At 36.9% G+C, this 22,839-nt stretch overlaps 1 protein-coding gene across 1 annotated transcript in view; it reads right to left on the bottom strand.

The window, feature by feature from the left end:
* Positions 1–22,839, bottom strand: part of CHODL (chondrolectin) — a 195,548-nt gene that overhangs the window by 76,099 nt on the left and 96,610 nt on the right. The window lies entirely within an intron of this gene.

Genomic DNA, 22,839 nt, shown 5'->3' on the forward strand with positions numbered 1-22,839 from the left:
TGTGTTGACATCAGACCTATAACACCAGTTAAGTCCATTCAGTCCTCTCTCTACTATTCCTACTCTTGGGAAGGCTGTCATCATCTTCCTCTACCCTACAGCCATATAACCGGTTTAACTGCCTCCTTTCCTGCTGATCTCAAATATGCTATTCACAATTCATTGAGAAGATTTCTAAAATATCAATCTATTCAGTCCAGTCCCCTGAAAATTATTCAATAGTATCTAAAATCTCAATTCCTTAAAAACCTTTCCAGGCATACCCTCCACCACATGTCCTTTCATATTCTGCTCAGCCATACTGCCAGTTCCCTACGTACACAAGTGTTCTTCTGCATCTAAATTTGCGCACAAGATTACTGACACTGAATCTGCTTCAACACCTCTACTTCTTCCTTCACCTGCCTTCTCCTACTAATCCTTTTACAGAGCCACTAAGATAGCCTTTCTTCATAAAGCCTTCTCTGACCTCTAAACACCAAGCTAGGTGTTTCTTCTTATGTACTCCACAACACCTGGCACTTAGCCTTCGGATCCCACCACTTTGAACTGTAATGGACTAATGTTGGTGTGAAGCCTCTGAAGTATGAACACATCATTACTACAGGGAGCCTGTCTGCTATACTCCCGGTGTTCGGTGCAGGTCCTAAGACACAACAAGTGTTCAGACTATATTTCCGAAAAATATCCATGAAGACTAGGAGGAAGGTCATCTCATGAGGGAGAATATCGACAATGGAAGCTGACCTGAGAATTGACAATGATTATTTCAGTTTAGGGATGTATGGAGATTGAAGCAGGACTGGAATTCCCACGGGAACATTTTGATAGAGATTTGACAATGTAAAATTGAGCTTTCGATTACAGGCATAGGTTTTAATGACATGAATGTTGGTGATAATTAAAGTGGTAAAAGCAACTAGCTTCTGGGGCACCTGGGTGGGTCAGTTGGTTAAACACCTGACTCCAGCTCAGGTCATGATCTCATGGTTCGTGGGTTGAGCCCCACATTGGGCTCTGTGCTGACAGCTTGGAGCCTGGAGCCTGCTTCAGATTCTGTGTCTCCTTCTCTCTCTGCCCTCCCCTGGTTACATTCTCCCTCACCTCTCAAAAATAAATAAACACTAAAAAAAATTTTTTTAAAAACCCTAGCTTCTTACTATAAAGAAAAAACGACACAAATCTTTGCAAGAAATAATGAAAGTGCTTCTTAGCATACAATCATCAGTACTACAGTCTTGAATATTTCATTTGGCCTTTTGCTAACAAGGGGAAAGGTTAGGGGCGCCTGGGTGGCTTAGTCGGTTAAGCGTCCGACTTTCGCTTAGGTCATGATCTCGCGGTCCGTGGGTTCGAGCCCCGCGTCGGGCTCTGTGCTGACTGCCAGCTCGGAGCCTGGAGCCTGTTTCAGTCTGTGACTCCCTCTCTCTCTGACCCTCCTGCTCACGCTGTCTCTCTCTCTCCTAGAAATAAATAAACCATTAAAAAATTTTTAAAAAAAATAAGGGGAAAGGTTATTTTTTGTCTTTATTGCCTAGCTTCATAAATCAGCTGCTACAAAGAATTATTGTTTATTATTCTGAGGAAAAGTAAAGGCTTATATTAAAGTGTAAAAATCCAAAGATATTTTGATTGATACAGAATTTAATGTCTATTTTGATATAAAGGAATAGTTAATAATATATTTTACAATAAAATAATATTTTAGACAATGTTATGAAGTCCTTTTAAGGAGTCCTTGCTAAAACTGATGCAGTTAGCCACCAGGAATGAAGAAATTATTGAATAGGAGGAAAATAGTTGTGATAATAGACATCACACCATGTTTTAATATGGTAAAATATTTAGTGTCCAGATATGTAGAAGAACATTGCTTTTTTGATTTTAGTTTCAAAATGTGTTTTCAGTAAATGGTCAAAAATTGAGTGAAGATATTTGTATTTCTCTAAACAACTCCACTTTCGTAAATGGATTCATATTATTTTTGTGAATGCTTCTCCCCTCCCCAAAAATGTGTTGCTGTCAATTAAAAGCAACAGTCACCACTCAGCTCATCATAACATAGCAATGCTGTAGGAAATAAGTTTTGAAAAGTCTCCCATATCAATAAGAGGAAAAATATCCTAAGATTTTAAAATATTGATAAAAATTTCATGTTGAAAATCTGGTAGCAATATCTGCTTGAGATATAGTTTGTAACAAACCATGTAAAGGAATATAATTTTAGCTGATTAAAAAAATCTCAGACACCAAGGATTAATATTAATATAGGCATAATATTATTGCTATTACCATACAATTTTTTTATCATCAAGTTTAAAGTTGAGATTGATGTATATTTACTAATTAAAGCTACTGATAACCTAAAATAGAGTTTACCACAGGTCATTATAAATTATACATCTGCAGAGCTGAAAAAAGGCCTTGAACATCATTCTAATTCAACATTCTTATCACATATGACAAGTAAGGTGACAAGGATATAACTTGTATAGGTCACACGGAATTTACTATGTTTAAAAGAATCACTCAGGTTTCTCATCTCCAATCTAGGTGGAAGAGAGAGGATATGCCAGTCACTACCCAGCTACTTTTGTGTGTGTATGTGTGTGTGCGGTGATTACTAAAAAAGCTTTTTAATTCTTACTTTTCTGTGTCAGGCACTACTATTGGCTGAAGATATAGTGAACACAGATAATAGATAATATCCCTATTTTCATTAAATGTGCCTTGTTTTGGGAAGAAACCAAAAGTAAATAAGTCATATGTAAATCAGAATCCTATAATATTATACAATTATATATGTTAGATATAATTAAATACTGTATAATATAATAATAAATCATATGAATATCCGTGCTATGCAGAGAATTTAAATGGAGAGATATAATAAAAAAAATGGCTTGTGAGTAGTTTAAATTGGAGCTCATGGAAAGCCTCTCCGATAGAGGACATTTAAGGTAGGACTTGAGAGACAAAAAGCAGCAAGCCATGAGAAGATCAGGGAGGAGATAGTTTCAGGAAAATGAAATAGGTAGTGCAAAGATGATAAGCTGGGGACAAACTTGGCTTTTTCAGGGAAGATAAAGGAGGCCAAGGTTGGCAGAAGCCTGGATACAACAGTCAGGGGAATCATAGCAGATAAAGTCATAGATGGGGGCAGGGCACTGATCATATGGGACTTGGAGGTAAGAAACCTATTTTGTTTTTAATATGATGGAAGTCATTGAATAATCTTAATTTGAGGAGGAGATTGGAGGGACCAAAAGTACAATCTGATTTGAGATTTTGACAATATTCTGGTTTCTTTAATGAGAAGTATGGACAGGCAGAGGGCAACAGTGAAAGCAAAGAGTACTTCAGTGGCTATTTGAATAATCATAGTAAGACATAGTGGTGGTTTGCATGAGATGGTAGCATGGAGATGGACAGAAGTATGTGTGGGTTCAAGATATCTTTCTGAGATAGGGTGGATTGGATCTGCTCTACTAAATGGCAGCAGGAGAATGAAGAGCTTTCCACTTAGAAATTGGGTAGATGGATGATGATGCCATTTACCAAGAGAGGAAAACCTAAGAAGCAGCTTTCTAGAGTTAGGAAGAAAAGCTTTATCAGTAGGTCTGAGTGTCAAATTCTTTTCTCACAAAACTTAACAAGTTTAGGACCATTGTAAATTTTGACCACGAATTCACTAGCTAGAAGATAAACAAGGGTCTTGTCAAATTTGCCATATACTGATTACTACAAAATGTTTTCAGCAGGATAAACCTGCTCTGTCTACATCACCTTTGTCAAAATGTTTATCTTGAAATAACCTTGAAAAACCATTTCATATCTCAGGAAAGCCTGGCATAAATACGATTATCTTAGTGTCTCATGTCTCATATATTAACAATCAACAAGTGAGAGATATAATACCCCAGTAATAATTAAATGTGTTGTGTTTGGCCAACTTAACTCTTTGTGTGATTTCCCCTCCCTAAGGATATCAGTTATAATACAAACCAGTATTTGGATTTTTCTTCAGCTTTTCTTTAATTCACATTTGACTTTTTTAAAACTTTATCCAAGGAGGCCTAAAACTCTTATTACAAATTTCTACTATACATAACGTTAGTGAGCCACAGCATGTGATATAGGAGTGTGTTCTCTCCAATTGTAGACTAAAACTAAAGTTAACCTCTTTTATTTTTATTTTTTTTAAATTTTTTAAATGTTTTATTTATTTCTAGGAGAGACAGAGAGAGAGAGAGGGAGAGAGAGACAGCGTGAGCAGGGGAGGGTCAGAGAGAGAGGGAGTCACAGACTCTGAAACAGGCTCCAGGCTCTGAGCTGGCAGTCAGCACAGAGCCCGACGCGGGGCTCGAACCCACGCACCGCGAGATCATGACCTAAGCGAAAGTCGGACGCTTAACCGACTAAGTCACCCAGGCGCCCCAAAGTTAACCTCTTTTAAAACAATATGTGCCCTGAGGATCCTCTGCATTTAGGAGAGGTGGCACTGACTCACAGAGACAACAGAGCCTGCAGGTGCCATTGACCTGCCCTGTTCATTAGCATAGCAACAGAGGCACCTGCTGAGGGCAGCTAACCTGGACACCAGCTCTTTGCTGTCCTTTACCATAAGCTCCAAGCCCCTGTGTGGTCATGTGACTGCTATTCTGGGACAAACTGGCACTAACCACAGCAGTGAGACTCTCCCCTACAGGATTAGCACAGTTCTGTGCTACACTATGTCCCTCATATTTGGAGTTTTGAAACCCAGCTAGCTTCACACCTGACATGAAACCCAAGAATACAGTGATACTGGGTGGGCGGATGGCTCAGACACAGGGTGAAGGAAAGCATCTGACAGAATCCTATGACATAAGAACAGAGATTGCTTGCTCTTCTGTAGGGGGTTTCCTGAACAGTAGAAGGTGCAAGCACCCCTCTCCAGGGATGAGAGTGGGCTGACGCCATTTTTCACCTGTCCCATCAGCATGGACAGACTTCAGCAAGTAGCACAGCATCCACAGTGGAGGCTTGAAGTACTTACACCAAGCCCCACCCCCCTGCACTCTGCAGGTGTATCTTTACTAAGGCAGTTGTACCTGAGAACCAGAGCATCAGTGATACCCTCCTTCAGATCACCAGCACAAACCTTCAGCACCCACCAAGTCTATAGATCATAAAGTGCTGCAAGGCTTCAGCTCTAGTAGAAATAGGATCAGCAGACCAAAGCACACCTACTTAAAACTCGCCACACAGTGGATGGGGTCCAAACACTCCCTACTGCAGGCAAGGAGAAACTCTGCAAAGGACTGACCTGAGGTAAAGAGCAGCCAAAAGACAATAGCAGAGTGCACACAACATACACCAGAACCACTTCCTAAAGCACCAGGCCCTAGACAGTATATGACCTCTTCTTAATATAGTAATTACTCTCAGGAGCAGGAAACATAACAGGTTTTTCTAACACACACAAGACAGAAACCTAGACCAAATGCTAAGACACAGGAAGTCATCTGAAAAGAAAGAGGAGGAGGTCACAGCCAGGGAGCTAATCAAAACAGAGATAGGTAACACGCCAGAACAGGAATTTAAAACAACAATGATAAGAATACTAGCTAGACTTCAGAAAAGCATAGAAGAAACCAGGGAGACCCTTACCCCCAAAGGTAAAAGAGCTAAAGACTAATCAGGCCAAAATAAAGAATGCTGTAACTGAGATGCAAAAACAATTGAATGTAATGACCACATGGATGGAAGAAGTAGAGGAATGAATAAGTGATATAGAAGAGAAAATTATGGAAAATAATGAAGCTAAAAAAAGAGGGAGAAAAAAACGTTGCATCAGGGATGTAGATTTAGGAAAGTCAGTTACTCCATAAATTGTAATAACATTTGTATCATAGAAATCCCAGAAGAAGAGGGGAGAGGTGGGGTAGGTTTATTCTGGCAAATTATAGCTGAAACCTTCCATGATCTGGGAATGGAAACAGACATCCAGATCCAGGAGGCACAGAAACCTCCCCCTCAATATCAACAAAAGCAGGCCAAAGCTAAGACATAATTGTAGTAAAATTAAAAATACAGGGATAAGGAACGAATCCTGAAGACAGCAAGGGGAAAAGGAACCCCTAACCTACAAGGGAAGACTAATCATGTTAGCAGTAGATATCTCCAGAGAAACCTGGCAAGCCAGAAAGAAGTGGCATGATATATTCAATATGCTGAATAGGAAAAATACGCAGCCTTCTATTCAGAATAGAAGGAGAGACAGAATTTCCCAAACAAAAACTAAAGGAATTTGAGACCAATAAACCAGTCATGTAAGAAATATTAAAGGAGACATTTGAATGAGAGAGAAAGACGAAAAGCAACAAACACTGGAAAGGAACAGAGAAAATCTCCAGAAACAATGACTTTACAAGTAATACAATGGCACTAAATTCTTATCTATCAATAATCATTCTCAATGTAAATAGACTAAATGTTCCAATCAAAATACATAGGGTATCAGAATGGATAAAAATAAATAAATAAACAAGACCCATCTATCATCTCTCTACAGACTCAGTTTAGACCTAAAGACATCAGCAGATTGACAGTGAGGGGGTGGAGAACCATCTATCATTCTAATAGATGCCAAAAGAAAGCCAGTGCATCCATACTTATATCAAACAAACTAGAATTTAAATGAAAGACTGTAACAAGAGATGAAGAAGGCCACTGTATCAGGCACTAAATTTGGAAAGACCACAAATACGTGGAGGTTAAATATCATCTTACTAAAGAATGAATGGGTTAACTAGGAAATTAAAGAAGAAATTTTAAAAAACACATAGTAACTAGAATTTAAATAAAGAGAAAAAAGTAAAAGCTATTGAAAGTAGCAAATAGGAGAGCTTCTGAAACCCTAAGCCCAACTAATACAAACAAAAATATAATCTAATGACTCTTTTTATATAAGACTTTGAAAAAAAGTCTTGAATGGGATACATTCAGGTTCAGATATAGGAGAAACAAGATTATACAAATTTATTGGTTTCTTGATCTTTTTAAGTTAGGCTATAAAACCTGAGAGGTATGCTTTAAATCAAAAATAAAGTTAAAAAGTTACAGTTTTGTTTTTTTTAAGGGAGAGACGCAGAGAAAGAAAGAGAGAACATCCCAAGCAGGTTCCATGTGCAGCACGGAGCCTGATGTGGGGGCTTGATCCCATGGCCCTGGGATCATTTCCTGAGCAGAAATCAAGAGTCAGAGGCTTGAACCAAACAGGCACCTTCAACGTTTACATTATTTATTTATTTATTTTGAGGTGGGGGAGAGCAAGTGAGGGAAGAGCAGACAGTGAGAGAGAGAGAGACAGAGAGAGAGAATACCAAGCAGGCTCCACACGGTCAATGTAGAGTTGGACACAGGGCTCTATCTCACTGACCATGAGATAATGACGTGAGCCAAAATCAAGAGTCAGATGCCCAACTGACTGTGCCACCCACGTGCCTCCCAACTTTACATTTTTAATGTGAAACTGTGGGAGATTTTTTTAAAAATTTTTTGAACATTTATTTTTTGAGAGACAGAGAGAGACATAGTGTGAGCGGAGAAGGGGCAGAGAAAGAGGGAATCAACAGATTCCAAAGCAGGCTCCAGGCTCTGAGCTGTCAGCACAAAGCCTGACATGGGGCTCGAACTCATGAACCACGAGATCATGACCTAAGCTGAAGTCAGACATTTAACCACCCCCGTGGGAAATTTTTGACCCAAAATGAATATTTATGCTGCAAACATCAGGTAAGTACACACATTTTCAAGTGAAATAAGATTATTTTCTTCTTTGTTCATAATACTTAGAAAATATGAAAACTCTTGCTCATATGTGTAACAAGTTAGAAACTGCAGCAAAGTGTTCCTTGCTGTTCTGTGAATGGCTGGAGACCCTTCACCGAAATCCAGAACTTGTCTCGAGGCAGATCAGCAAATCTCATACTGAATGTATGATCAAATTGCAGCTCTTCTTCTCTCAAAGTCAAGTTTCCAAGCTAAGCAGGTGAGTCAGAGAAATGATCCTCCCCTTTCATATACTTGTGCTGAAAGACAGGGATAGTTCAATGTCGTCAATTCTCCCAGGTGGCTTCATAAGACCCAACCCTTGACATTTACCTTTTCTCATTCTCGCCTTCCTCTCACAGCCAAGCCTCAATGGAAACAAGATTTTCATTTGCAATATGATTTTCACAAAGTTTCAGTTTCCTTTTTTTTTAAACCCTTTTAACAAATTTGTAACTGTGCAATATAGTATTACACTGTAGTTATAGTTATTCTTAAGTGTAAGGACACTGCTGTAGAGCAGATCTCTAGAACTTACTCATCTTGCACAATGGAGAAGTTATACCTTCTGATTAACACCTCCACCATTCCCTCTGCCCCCAGCCCCTGGCAATCAGAGTTCTACCCCCTCACCCTAGGAATTTAACTATTTTAGACGTCTCATATACGCAGAATCATGCAGTATCTATTCTTTTGTGACTGGTTTATTTCACTTAGGAACTCCTATAATTCAATAGCAAAAAATCTAATAACCCAACTAAAAATGAAGTAAAGCCTGGAATTTCAGTGTAAGTCCGAACTGTACATATTTACAAATAGGAGGATGAATGAAATAACAAGAAAAAAGAGTTCGGGAATTAGGTCTACGATACTATGACATTTTAGGAATGAAATGAGAGCAAGGAACAATCAAAGTAGACTTAGATGGGGTGGCCAGTGAGAAAGACAGTTTAGGGTATTTTCATAAAATCTAAGTGAAAAGCATGTTCCAAAAATGAAAAAGTGACTAATTTTAACTAATGCTGCTAAACATCAGGAAAGAGAAAGAAAGGTGTGTGTGAGCTTTAGATGCATAGACGATCTTTTTTTATATAAAATGTTTTTTTTTTAAATTTTTGAGACACAGAGAGAGACAGTGCACGAGCTGGGGAGGGGCAGAGAACAACAGCGACACAGAATCCAAAGCAGCCTCCAGGCTGTCAGCACAGAGCCCCATACAGGGTTCGATCCCATGAACTGGGAGATCATGAAGTCGGATGCTTAACTGACTAAGCTACCCAGGCTTAGTCCCCTAGATGGATGGGCAATCTTAACAACAGTAAAATCTGTTAGTGATGAGGTCAATTCTTAATTTGCAGTTTTACATTAAGTAGAGAAAATGAGATTTCAAGTTAAAGAGATCTAAAATATAGGACAGCCAGGGATGTTTATAGGCTGGTGGAAACTAAACAGAACAGATAAGAAACCAATGGTGTAAAGACAGAACAGAGGAGTTCATGACCAGAATATTGAGTAAATCACGGAGGAATGAGATTTAGAACAGAGCAGAAATAACTCTCTCTCAGGTAATGGAAGGAAAGGTAGAGAGCATAGATAGTCATTTTGAGGTAAGAATAAAAGGGAACTGCTGTCAGCTTCTATTTCCTCAGTGAAAATTCCGACTGTGAGCTAAGAAAGGGTACCTGCAGGAGGTCTGAGTGGGTGGGAGAGAATGAGGGCAAGTGGTGAACTGTAAGAAGCACAACAGTTATGACACAGAATGACATGATAAATGCTTCTCTAACATTAAATGCTACAGTGTCACCAAAGAGTAAGAACAAATGCAGGAGAAGAAGGAAGAAGGCAGAAGGAAGAAAGAAGGCAGAAGGGAGAAAGAAGGCAGAAAGAAGAAGAAGAAAGAAGAAAGAAGAAGAAAAAAGAAAGAAGAAAATGGAAGACTTTGAAGGAGGGAAAAGCATTTTGAGCTGGTTATTAAAGGAAGTAGGATTGTCAGTGGCAGGCATACGTGGGAAACACAGTCTGGCCAAAGGAACAGAATGAAAAAGAATGAAGGCAAGAGAGGGTAACAGTGATGACAGTCCAGCAGCGAGCCACCCCATCCCACCCCATCCGGCTGGAGTGCAAGGTGTGCAAGGAGAAGCCAGCTCAAAAGGAAGAATGGAGTTAGAACACTGAAGTCTCCAAATAACACTAATGATTTTGACCTTATTTCCCTGAAAAGGAGAAACCAATAATCCTCACTCCATTCTGCCCAAACTTTGCATTTATGCCTTGATTACAGTACTTGCCACTTTTCCTGTTAGTTATCTGATGATAAATTTGTTGTTTTCAACAGAATTGAAAGCTCTCCAAAGGCATCATGTGACACCCCTATAGCCTGAGAGTCTTGTATGCCTTCTGTAAAATAAATGTATGAATTTTATTTTATAAACAAATAATCAAAAACTAGACATTGTGAGGACTTATCTAGCAGCAATCTGTTGAAAGTATTTGAAAGGGTGATTGAGGGAAAAGCCACCAGTTAGCAGGGGACTTCCTGAGTCCCAGGGAGATTGAGGTGTAACCTAACCAGATAAATTGTGTGTATTTACTCTGACTAAGCAAATGCTAACAAATAGAATGCTTTAGTATTGAGAGTCTTCAAGTATGCAATCCACTTAAAAATATGATAGGATAACCGATGGAGATGTAGCATGTATTTTTATTTCACTACTAAGATAAAAATGAGAAGCATTTTGCCCTTCCATATCCTAAGTGAGTAGGCAAACATTTGTGTTCTGTAGAGGCAAAGAAAAATAGATTCTTTATATTTTAGCTTCTTACTAAAGAGGACACTATAGTGAAAATTCCCCGCACGCCCTATTGTTACTCTCTAAACAGCTACATTCTTTCTCATTACCATAATTTAGATGGAATTTATCATACTCCCTGGCTCCTGGCCTGAACAGATATGTTTCCTAGCCACAACGGTCACTTTAGGTATGAGCCTATACTCAGCATTCTGAGACTTTTACAAAATCTAATAAGAAAATGACCTGTTATTAGCAGCCAAATCCTTCTAGAGATGATCTACCAGTAGAGATAAACCGCTTAAAAAAAAAAAAAGCCAACAAGAACATCAGAGCAATGAATAGAGAAGGATATTGTTTCAACCTCCAGGTCAGCCACAACTGAAGTCAACGGAGCCTAGGGAGTTCCCCTTCCTTCCTACCTTCCTTCCTTCCTTTTCTGTTTACCTATTTTTAAGAGAGAGAGCAAATGGAGGAGGGGCAGAGAGAGACAGAGAGTAGGAGAGAATCCCAAGCAAGCTCTGCACTGTCAACACAGAGCCAGACACAGGACTTAATCTTCCAAACTGTCAGATCATGACCTGAGTCGAAATCAAGAGCTAGACACTTTACCGACTGAGCCACCCAGGCACCCCAAGGAGTTCTCATTTCCTTAAGCCAATAAACTTTTATGTTTTTAGAGGAGTTTAGTTCTTAAATCTTGCAACTGAATGAGCCTGACACATGTAAGCCACGACCAAGAACATTTGGAAGTTGGAGACCCATTGAGAAAAGAGAAGCAATTGCTGCCAGTTCCTGAAAAGGGGGAAAGTAACTCAATGATAGAGAACTCTTGTAAGTATTTCTTTCCAAGTTAGGGATGGGGGGTCGGGGGGAGGCCGGGGAACACAGAGGTTTGAAAGTTTTTGTAAGTGATGAAGATTTGTCTGCAGCTCTCTAGACAGAAATGGTTTGAAAGATACACCTGGGAAGTCTGGATACTAGCTACCAGGCTTTAAAAATCATGGTGAAAGCCCCTGTCCACAGTTGATTTAGAAGGAGGGTGACTCACCCCTGCTTCTATTGTATTGAAAAATCAGAGTCCTTCAAATACTGGATTTATAAAACCTTTACAAACATTTCTCCATCCCCATAGTATTTGATATGGGGCAGTGCACAAACTTGAAGTCAGATTCAGTGCAACTTAAATAGTTTCATTAGTTTATACACTTGGTATTAAAGAGAAAATTCACAACAAATACATATCTATTAAACCAACGCTTGCGTGAGACTTTGCAAAAGTGGTAAATGTGTTTNTAAATGTGTTTATTTCTAATATTTTCATTTAGTTCTTCAAAAATGTGCTTTTAGTAAGCATTTTAACTTGATTTTTCTCAGTTAAGTTTCTTAGTCTGAATTTCACTTATTATACTAACAGTTTTTACATATATTCTATGTTTCAAAAATAAGGGGCAAATCCTCCAGATTTCAATGTTATCAGATAAATATATATCTAAAGACCTTTCAATTACTAAAATTAGTCACATGTGGAGAAATCACTCTTCCAGTTGCTTTTTAACTCTAAACCCTTTTTTCTCTTAAAATAAAATATAGTTGAGATTTTCTTTTGTGTTATTTTTGGTAATAAAAATTAGAAAATTATGTAATGATATACAGTGCATTATTAGAAAGTGTGATTTCCAAATATGAATAATTTACATACCTAAATCACATTAATCCAAAGCAAAAATAATAGCTTTGTAAAAGTAAACCTTTACTATTATGCTTTTAATGAGTTTTTTTTTTTTTTAAGTCATGGCAAAGATGTTTCTCTGGGTAAAAAAGGTAATAGACTCAAAACGTTAGGACTTTGTTGCAAAAGAAAATTCACTTCAGATGACAAATTACCACAACATCCAAATTATTATTAGTTTTTTAAATTTCTAATGTTGAATATAAGGTCCCTTGCATACTCTGTAACCACTTTCCCCCATCAGCATAATACATAAGCCATCAAAAGTACTCCCTGACTAAAGGATTTCTCTTGGTTCCATTAGTGTGCATAGAATTAAGACATCTTAGATATATAAATACTACTATCAGCAAATGCAAAGGAGAAAAGCATTACTTCCTTCTTTTTGTGGTTCTAGGGAACTTGAATCATTAGTGCTTTTTGACTGCAAGTAACAGAGAGTCAAGCTAGCTTACAGGGGGAGAAGGGTGGAGAAGAGGGAGGAAATGAAGAAAAAGTATGAATGTCTCATGAACAAAGGCAGATATCAGAGTTGGCTTCTCAGGAAGGACTAAAATCTCAATCTCCCTCTCTGCTACCTTACCAGTCTTTTATGTATCTTTTTATTATTTTCTTTCTGCACTTAGACTGCATGGCAGAAAATGATTATACCACAATCTCTAACTAGTATAATTTATCACAAATCACAGCTGGAATCCCTTGGGTCCAGTTTTAAATTCTTGGGAAGGGGCATGATTTGGCAGAGACGGGCCAACTCCTGGTCCAATCTCCTATTAACACAAGGAACTAGGACAAAATAGATGTAATATAAATATGTGTTTTAGGATTCCTCCCCCCACGCCAACATAAAAAATTGGGGAAAAGTAGATGTAAGGAAAAGTAGAGCGTATTCCTTGAGAAACAGACCCCAAAATTTATCTGCTCTAATACCTTTAAAAATGTATTTAGAAGACAAGATGAGAAGGTTTTAATGGCTGTCCTCTTTTCAAAATCCTTTGGAGAATGGCTTTTGTATTTAATCAATAGGACCTAATCTTTTCTTTTTTGTACTGCAGACAATGCATGATAGAGCTTTTGTGACCTCAGAATTATAGTTTCAGGAAGCTATCCTCCTGGCCTACCTCCATATACTTTAACTAGAACAAAGTCTTTTAGTACAAATGTGGAAGGAGTGAGGAGGAGGCAGGGAGGCACCCAGAATACTTCCTCTTACATAAAATACATAGAATAACAAGAATGTGGCCAGGGACTTTTGTCTTGCACTTAAAAAAAGAAAAGAAAAATAAAGGAATAATGCAGCTCTAGAAAGGACTAATGCCCTTGCTTTTACTTTGCAACGAGTTCATATCAAATGACTGAAAGGGTGTGAATTTTCTTTTTCCACCTTAGATACAAGATTGAAATAAGAGGTTACGTCTTTCCGTAAGTGTGTTTTTCATTAGGCTCTACTAAGATGTGGAACATAAATCATAGGAAACAAGGTGTATTTGAAATAGAAAACTCAGGACCCACAAATTCTCAATGAAACTCAACCTCTCAGAATGTCCCTTGAGGACTTGCTATGCCATGAAAAACACAGGCCTTGGACCCAGCTAGACCTGAGCTCAATTCCTGACATCTGTGTTCATCTTATCCTTTGAGATAGCCATGGGTGATATCCTTAAAACTGTCTGAGTGTTAGGTTCTTTATTCATTATGAATTTCAAAAGTTGTGTTCAAAGTAGCGTTCATGTAAATCAAACTTGATATTGTGTTTTGCTAACAGGAATATAAAATGGTATAGCTGCTCAGGAAAACATGCTGGTACATCCTCAAAAGGTTAAATATCGAGTGAACATAGGACCCAAGTAATTCCTCTCCTGGGGTATATACCCAAAAGAACTGAAAACATACTTCCACTTAAAACTGTATGCATGAACATCAAAAATATGTGTATTAATATCCAGCAAAAAGATATTAGTTTACACTTTGTGATATGAAATGTCTAGAATAGGAAAGTCTATAGAGACAGAATGTAGATTAGTGGTTACCTAGGGCTCTGGGAGAATGGAAAGTGATAGTTAATAGGTACAGGGTTTCTTTTTGATGTGGTAAAATATCCTAAAATTATGTTGTGGTGACAATTGCACAACTGCATACTAAAAACCATTAAATTGTATACTTTGAATGAGTAGGTTTTATAGTCTAGAAATTTCACTAAAATTCTTTTGTAACTGATAATGTATAGACACATACATATCAGTTCATAAATCATTTGTCCCAGGCTAGGTTTTATATATAAGCCTTCTTTTCATATATTATTCATATCATTTTATCTTAGAGTAAGTAGGAATAGGAACAAAATGAATAAATAGTCTAAGGACTATTTACATGTTTTAAATATTAGTAATATCGATGAGTAGTGATACTATTAATGTAAATTTGCTATTAATATTTACTTATTTAACATTTACTATGCACCAGACTCTCAGCTAAACATTTTGTTTTCATTAATATTCCTAATAATCGTAAAGGGAAGTGCTAATACTCCATCTTACATTTGAAGAAGAAGGAGCTCAGATAGCTCTGATTAATTGCTCCAATTTATAAGATCTAAAATGTCAGGGCAACAAACCCAATTCTAGCTGATTCTAAAGTCCACACTCTTAAACAATATGAAGCCTCCCCTGAAGTAGCTTGATAGATATGTGTAACTGGTTTTAGGACACCTTACTTGATCATATCTTAACAATATTCCCCAGTAATTTAGGGGAATCCATTATGTAAACCAGACTAATAATGCTATTTCTTTTGATTTTCAGTACCCTTGAGAAAATTTGAGAGAACACTGAACTATCTTCTGAGTTATATATAGTAATGAGGTATATTCTCTTAAACACTAGTTTTGATTTGTGCAAAGCAGTTCCTTGTCAATAGCACCTGTTCACAATGGTAATAATGAAGTCTCATTATACATCCATACCAGTTTCCTCCAGCACCAACTGGGAAACCACTGGGATCTGGGTAATGTATCAACAACACTGGTAGGAGTTCTTCCAAGATAATATTGGGTAGTCAAATAATTGTGTATTAATGCACTGCCAGAATTTAATATGAAGCTATTTCTATCTTGCACTGTGGAACAAATATTGTTAAAATGTCTATACTCTCCAAAGTAATCTACAGATTTAATGCAATCCCTATCAGGACACCAATAGCATTGGTATTTCAAAGAACTAGAACAAACAATCCTAAAATTTGTATGAAACCACAAAAGACCTCAAATAGCAAAAGCAAACCTTGAAAAAGAAAATCAAAACTGGAGGCATCACAATTCCAGATTTGAAGTTATATATTACAAAGAAGTACTAATTAAAATGGTATGGTACTGACATAAAAATAGACACCTAGATAGTAGAATAGAATAGAAAACCCAGAAATAAAGCCACAATTATATGGTCAATCTTTCACAAAGGAGGAATGAACATTCAATGGAAAAAAGACAGTGTCAACAAATGGTGTTTGGATATCCACATGCAAAAGAATGAAACTGGACCATTCTCATTCACCACACACAAAAATAAACCCCAAATGATTTAAAGAGCAAAACATCAGACTTGAAACCATAAAAATCCTGGAAGAGAGCACAGGCAGTAATCTCTCTGACATCATTTATAGCAACTTCTTTCTAGATATGTCTCCTGAGTCAGGGGAAATAAAAGCAAAAATAAACTGTTAGGCCTACATCAAAATAAAAAGTTTCTGCACAGCAAAGGAAACCATCAATAAAACTAAAAGGCAACCTACAGAATCGGAGAAGATATTTGCAAATGACATATCAGATAGAGTTAGTATCCAACACATATAAAGAAGTAATACAGCTCAATACCCAAACAAACAATACAACTAAAAAAAATGGGCAGAAGACCTGAACAGACATTTCTCCAAAGGTGACATCCAAATGGCCAATAGACATATGAAAAGATGCTCAACATCACTCATCATCAGGGAAATGAGTATCAAAACTACAAGATATCACCTTATAGCTGTCAGAATGGCTAAAATCAACAACACAAGAAACAAGTCTTGACAATGACGTAGAGCAAAAGAAATCCTCTCACACTGTTAGTAAGAATGCAAATTGGTGCATCCATTGTGGAAAATAGTATGGAGCTTTCTCAAAAAATTAAAAATAGAGCTACCTTAAAATGCAGGAATCACACTACTGGATATTTACTCAAAAGATACAAAAGTGCTAATTCAAAGGGATGCATGCACCTCTATGGTTTATAGAAGCATTATTTATAATGGTCACATTATGGAAGAAGCTCAATTCATCGGCTGATGAATTGTATGAACATTTTCATACAACACCTGGTGTTCATCACAGCAAGTGAACGTCTTTTACTCCTTATCACCTATTTAACCCATCCCCCCACCTACCTCCCTTCTGGTAACAATCAGTTTGTCAAGTAGAACAAATAAAGGGCAAAGCAGAAACCTTGCTGACATTTTTTGCCAGGCATCCAGGTGTCCTATACCACTTCAAAACTCCACAAATGGAGATTTTTAAGTGGAGACCTTGAGTTTGTTGAGGTTTCAATTACTTATAAGCAATTTCTAAGCATGGATCTGTGTATTTGGTCATGGTCAGCTTTCTTTTTAACAATATTCAGTTCTTTTTTTTAATGTTTATTTTTGAGAGAGAGAGAGAGAGAGAGAGAGAGAGAAAGTGCAAGTTGGGGAGGGGCAAAGAGAGAGGGAGACAAAAATCCAAAGCAGGCTCTAGGCTCTGAGCTGTCAGCACATGAGACAGACCGTGTGAGATCATGACCTGAGACGAAGTCAGATACTCAACCGACTGAGCCACCCAGGTGCCCCTAACAATATTCAATTCTTATCCACAGAAGACAGAATTTAGGAAGATTGGTGAGAAATGAGAAGCTTCCAGAAGACATTACTTTAATGCCCCCCACATGGTATAATTCCCCACTAGCCTAATATACTTTGTATCATAAAGATAACACTCAACAGTAACAAAATTAAGATACCCACATACTTTTCGAAAATGATTTTATGAAACTATTGTTATGAGTATGATATGCATTGGTGATTATCTAAAATTAAAGTTCATATAGTTATTTTTGGACATCAAAGGGAAAAAGATAAAAAGAAAAAGATAAAAAGATAAAGCATATTACTGCAAAGCCTAACATAGTAGCTGTATTTACCATTACCACCTTCTCTTGTCACTAAAACACATAGACAATCTTTTGCTTAATGTTTATTTCTTTATTTATTTTGAGAGAATGAGAGCATGAGCAGGCAAGGGACAAAGAGACGGAGAGAGAGAGAATCTCAAGCAGGCTCCATGCTGTCAGCGCTGAGCCCCTGGTTGGGCTCAATTTCAAGAACTATGAGATCATGACCTCAGCTGAAATTAAGAGTTGGATGCTAGCTAAATGAGCCACCCAGGTATCCCAAAACACACAGATAATCTTAAAGGGATCCTGTAAAATATAGATTATCCAAGTCTTGTGAAAATAACTTATATCCAGTATATATAATTATAAAATTTAGTATAATTTGAATTGTATTATACAAAATGTGGTATTACAGTAAACAAATAGGTTGAAAGTCTCTGAGTTAATTATTACCAAGCATAAACTTGATGACCGAGATTTATTCCTGGACAACTTCTCAAAGTTCATTTCTATTCTGGAAATTGGATTGGGGAACTATATTGAAAAACAAAAGTGTCGGGGCGCCTGGGTGGCTTAGTCGGTTAAGCGTCCGACTTTCGCTTAGGTCATGATCTCGCGGTTTGTGGGTTCGAGCCCCGCTCGGGCTATGTGCTGACTGCCGGCTCAGAGCCTGGAGCCTGTTTCTGAGTCTATGTCTCCCAATCTCTATGACCCTCCCCTGCTCACGCTGTCTCTCTCTCTCTCTCTCTCCTAGAAATAAATAAAAATATTAAAAAAAAAAAGTGCAGTGCTCTTCTTGAAAAATAAATATTTTCATTGGGACCAACTCAGTAGCTTTTTCAAAGATTAGCAAATTTGTTTATAAAGTGACATTCTAAACAACTGAGTAAATTCAGTTTATTCCTGAAAGTGCCTTATAAATAATTTACTATTAATTGAGCACTTAAACAAGTTGAATAAACACAATATTTAAACTAGCTAATGTTATTAACATAGATAATTGATATAATTTTATAGAAGTTTAAGATCAGCAAAATTTTGTTAATTAGTTAAATCTAGAGAATCAATGTACTGATTATGGCATGATTTTGTTGATGAATGTTGGCACATTTTCTAGCATTATGAGTTTTCCATGAGGTGTCTGAGCATTTCAGTGAAGTCAAGAAAAATATTATTCCCTTTGTAAAGTAGACGAATACTGAATTGCCCAAAACGCATACCTGCATGGACACCATCGAGATATGGTCAAAATAGAATTTTGAAAATTCTGTGTGTCAAAAATTATGCTAAAATACATATCAGAAAAATAGAAGCACCAAATGATAAATGTCTGTATAGTAGAAGGAACCAGACTAGGGAGTAAGAAAGACCTAGATTTAAATCTCAGCTCTTCAACATTTTTGCTGCTTCAGAATTTTAACAATTTACATAACGTTTTTCAACCTCAGTTTATTCAACTGAAAAATAGGTTGAATAATGTTTGCCTTGCAGAGTTGTTAGAAAGATTGACAAGTTTATGTAAATCCCTTAGCAAGGCACTTAAGCACACAATGAAAGCTACAGAAATTCTTTTTCTTGTGAATATTCGCACCATTATTGTCTTACTTTGGACTCCTTTGATAAATTAGAAATTGTGTTGTACTTGTCATTTAAATTCTCTTGGTCTAATTTTAATAATATTGTGTGTTATTAACATCTAAATCTTTCATTCTCTCTGGTAAGCAGGTAGTGAATCTTTCCAACTCCAACTCTTTCTTCTGAGCTTGCTTAATAAAAGCCCTTCCTTAAATGACTTACAATACCTTTAGTCATATGTACCTAGTAATATGAGCACTTTTTAGTATCAAATGCTTTCATATTTATTAATGAATAAAATTTTGTTTTTCCCCATTAATTAGAATATAAGTTTGGTACTGTGGCCCAAACGTTGTATTAGGCTCAATGGAGACAAAGGAAACAACAGTTATGCTTTTGGGTTTACAGTCTGGGGTGGGATATAAATGTTCAACTGACGTGCTATGGAGAGATTCAACGTGCCAAGAGAATACATAAAAGCTACAGTTATAGCTTTTTTTCCTGATAATATGAAGTACATAACAAGTGAAAATTAAATTACTAAAAAAAAAAAAGGATTATTCTGGTAACAAATTAGGCAGATGAAATTGAAATCATAATATTCTGGTAACAAATTAGGCAGAGGAAGCCGAAATCATAATAGATACCATAAAGAATAGCAAAATCCTACAGTCTGTTCCAGGTGAAATAAACTCAAAACAATAAACAGAAAACAATGGACTGTGATTCAACATACACTTGTTTCTCAAACTAAATGGATGCCATTCTATGGTTTACTCACAGATGTTAGGGTGGTAAGGATCGAATCTGGCTTCCTGCTGGGAAATTAATGCCTTTCTATTAATAGTTGTCAGCACCTCCAATGATCACAAATCTTGCCTGACTTAACACCTCTAACTCCATTCCTCCAACCTATTTCCCATACTGTGTTTGTAGGTTATCAGTCACCCATCTCCTAGCTCAAGACTCTGGAGATAATAAAGTCCTTCTAATCCATTACGCCTGTACAACCTACAATTAAGATGTTTTTATTTTCTTTATGCAATGAATGTTTGCATGATCATATTTCCTATTCCTCCTTTTGATTCCCTCATATTGCCTGCAATGTGGGTCACACCTTCACCACATCTTGGCCACCCTTCCAGTTATTATCTGAGCCTCCAATCTCCCTCCTTTTTTCCCTCCTTCATCCTATCCAGACAGCAGTTTTCCTACATCACAATTCTTATGATGTCCTTCTGTTTCAAAAAACCCTTTTGGGCTCCCAATTGCCAATGAATTTTAAACTCCTTAGCCTTGCTTTAAAAACACATTTGCTTCAAGTACACTTTTCTGCAATACATATTAATCTTTGGAAAAAATAAATTTGCTTGATCTCAAGGACAATAGATGGCATAGATAAAGAAGTCTCAAAAAAAGTCACAAAAAAACCTTTAAGTTATTACTTTGATAGAATTATACATGACACTGCAAAGGAGGCACTGTCAATTATATACATCTTTGATATGTATAAAGGGTAAAGGGTAACCTTACATATTTAAGGATAAATGAGAATGAAAGTTCATATTTTTTTTATCTCTTGTTGCTAGTAATTATTGAAGTCTTTATAAACTATAGACAAGAACAATGACCATGAAATTCCACCATGCTCTCTTAACGGGCTCTAGCATTTGCTTTTGTGAGAGGGATATAACTGATAGACTGTGCAATGGTCTTAACCTTACCCCTGATAATAGGCCTAGAGTAGCTGACCTCATCACCTCCAGGTTTTCTTCATCTTACTAGCTTTTCCTTATATCCCTTTTCCAGCTCTTCTTCTTCTGACTGATCTCTAAATGCTTCTGTTCCTCTGTGTCAGTCCTTGATCCTCTTCTCATTTCTTGTCTCTCCCTAGGTGATCCCATTCATTCGTATGGATTTAAATACAAGCCATGTACTGTTACTTCCCACTACTCTCTGTTCAGACTCTTCCTAGGTCCAAATTTATGTATTCAACCACCTACTAGACATCTCTGTATAGAGGTCATATATTTAACAAAATTAACATGTCGAAAACTGTACTTTTGATTTCCTTTTCCACCCCCAAAAAGTACGTTCCCCCGACTACCACCATGATATCTTCTTTTGTTTATCTTTTTAATTAGCCAAGGACTTTCATGCCTTACTAAATCTTTCACACATCTAGAATGCTCTGCTAGCCACTCCAGTTCTTAAGAATTCAAGGTTAGTTTGAATGTGACCTCTTCAAAGAGGCCATTCCTGATTTCTCACTAAAATGAAGCAGCATCCTCTGATAGACTCTCAGTATTCTATTTCACAGAATTTGTTACAAGTATTAAATATTTCATTTATCAGATGCTTTTTCTTTGGTCTCCTTTATCTGATTCTAAATTTCATGAGGGCAAGAACAATACCTTTCCTGTTCTGTAATACAGATCTAGCATCTTGCATAGCACCTGGTACATAGTGGTATCTCTGAAAACATTTGCTAAATGAATAAATAGATGCAAAAGAAAATAAAGCACTGAATGAATATGTAAATTATTATTCACTGTAAATGAGATTTCCCTTACCAGCTCCATTTCAAGAATATCTGTATTACAATTTAGGAAACCTAAAAATATAGGACACCTAAGTGGCTTGGTCAGTTGAGTGTCCAACTGCACTCAGGTTATGATCTCCTGGTTTGTGAATTCCAACCCTGCATCAGGCTCTGTGTTGACAGCTCAGAGCCTGGAGCCTGCTCCAGATTCTGTCTGTCTGTCTGTCTGTCTCTCTCTCTCTTTCTCCACTCCCCCAACTTGTGCTCTCTCTCTCTCTCTCTCAAAAATAAACATTAAAAAGTTTTAATTAAAAAAACCTAAAAATATAAAAACAGAAAAGTGACATTAAAAATAATTGTTTTAATGAAAGATGGTAGTTATTTCATACAGCATTCCTTTGGTTTAAATGCTTTACTACAGATATCACTACTTAATCTGCTCTACAAACTTATGGGGTAGCAGTATTATGTGCATCTTATAAATAAACCAACGAGCAAATTCATGTCTTGCCTAAAGTTACACAGTTAAAAGCGGGGAAATCCAGGATCTGAGCATATTGTGGCTTCAGAGTCTGCATGCTAAAGCAGTAATTCTGCCAAGATATCCCTATATCTAGGCATTTCTTTCGGTATTTTAAATGTAGTTTGATTTGGGGGGAAAAATGTCACATGCAGGTAAGCCCTCAGGACATCTGTGACCTAAACTAAAGTATGACTGTATTCCTGCCCAGTACTGACAAGCTTTGCCAGGTTAGATGTGAGCATATTTTTTCCCTCATTGACTTAAGTGGAACCTGTTTGGTCTAATCCTTTCTAATTAGAAAAAGCCATTTCATCATTTAACATTTTTTTGCACAATCATATATGCATCCATTAGTTATCTCCAAAAGCTCTGTCAGCAAAAATTGTATCTTCAAAAAAATGACAAAGTAAGAAAAGCTTATAAACGTGGTCTTAAATATGAAAGTTAATGGCTAAGAGCAAGTGTGTTCCATAATCCAATGTGGTCCTTAAGGAATTTTAGAATTATTGATGCCATAAAAATTTAACTTAATTAGAACTTTAGCATTAAGATTCAAGGAAAACTAGTAGATATTGAATCCAATTCTTGGAATAGCACTTTACCTAGTATTAAAAGAAAAAAACTTAATTGCAAGAAATAATTCCTTTGTGTGTCACTTATATGATTTTCAAATATAATCT

The sequence above is a fragment of the Crocuta crocuta genome, unplaced genomic scaffold, assembly GCF_008692635.1.
Source record: "Crocuta crocuta isolate KB4526 unplaced genomic scaffold, BGI_CrCroc_1.0 scaffold174, whole genome shotgun sequence".
Lineage (NCBI taxonomy): Eukaryota > Metazoa > Chordata > Mammalia > Carnivora > Hyaenidae > Crocuta > Crocuta crocuta.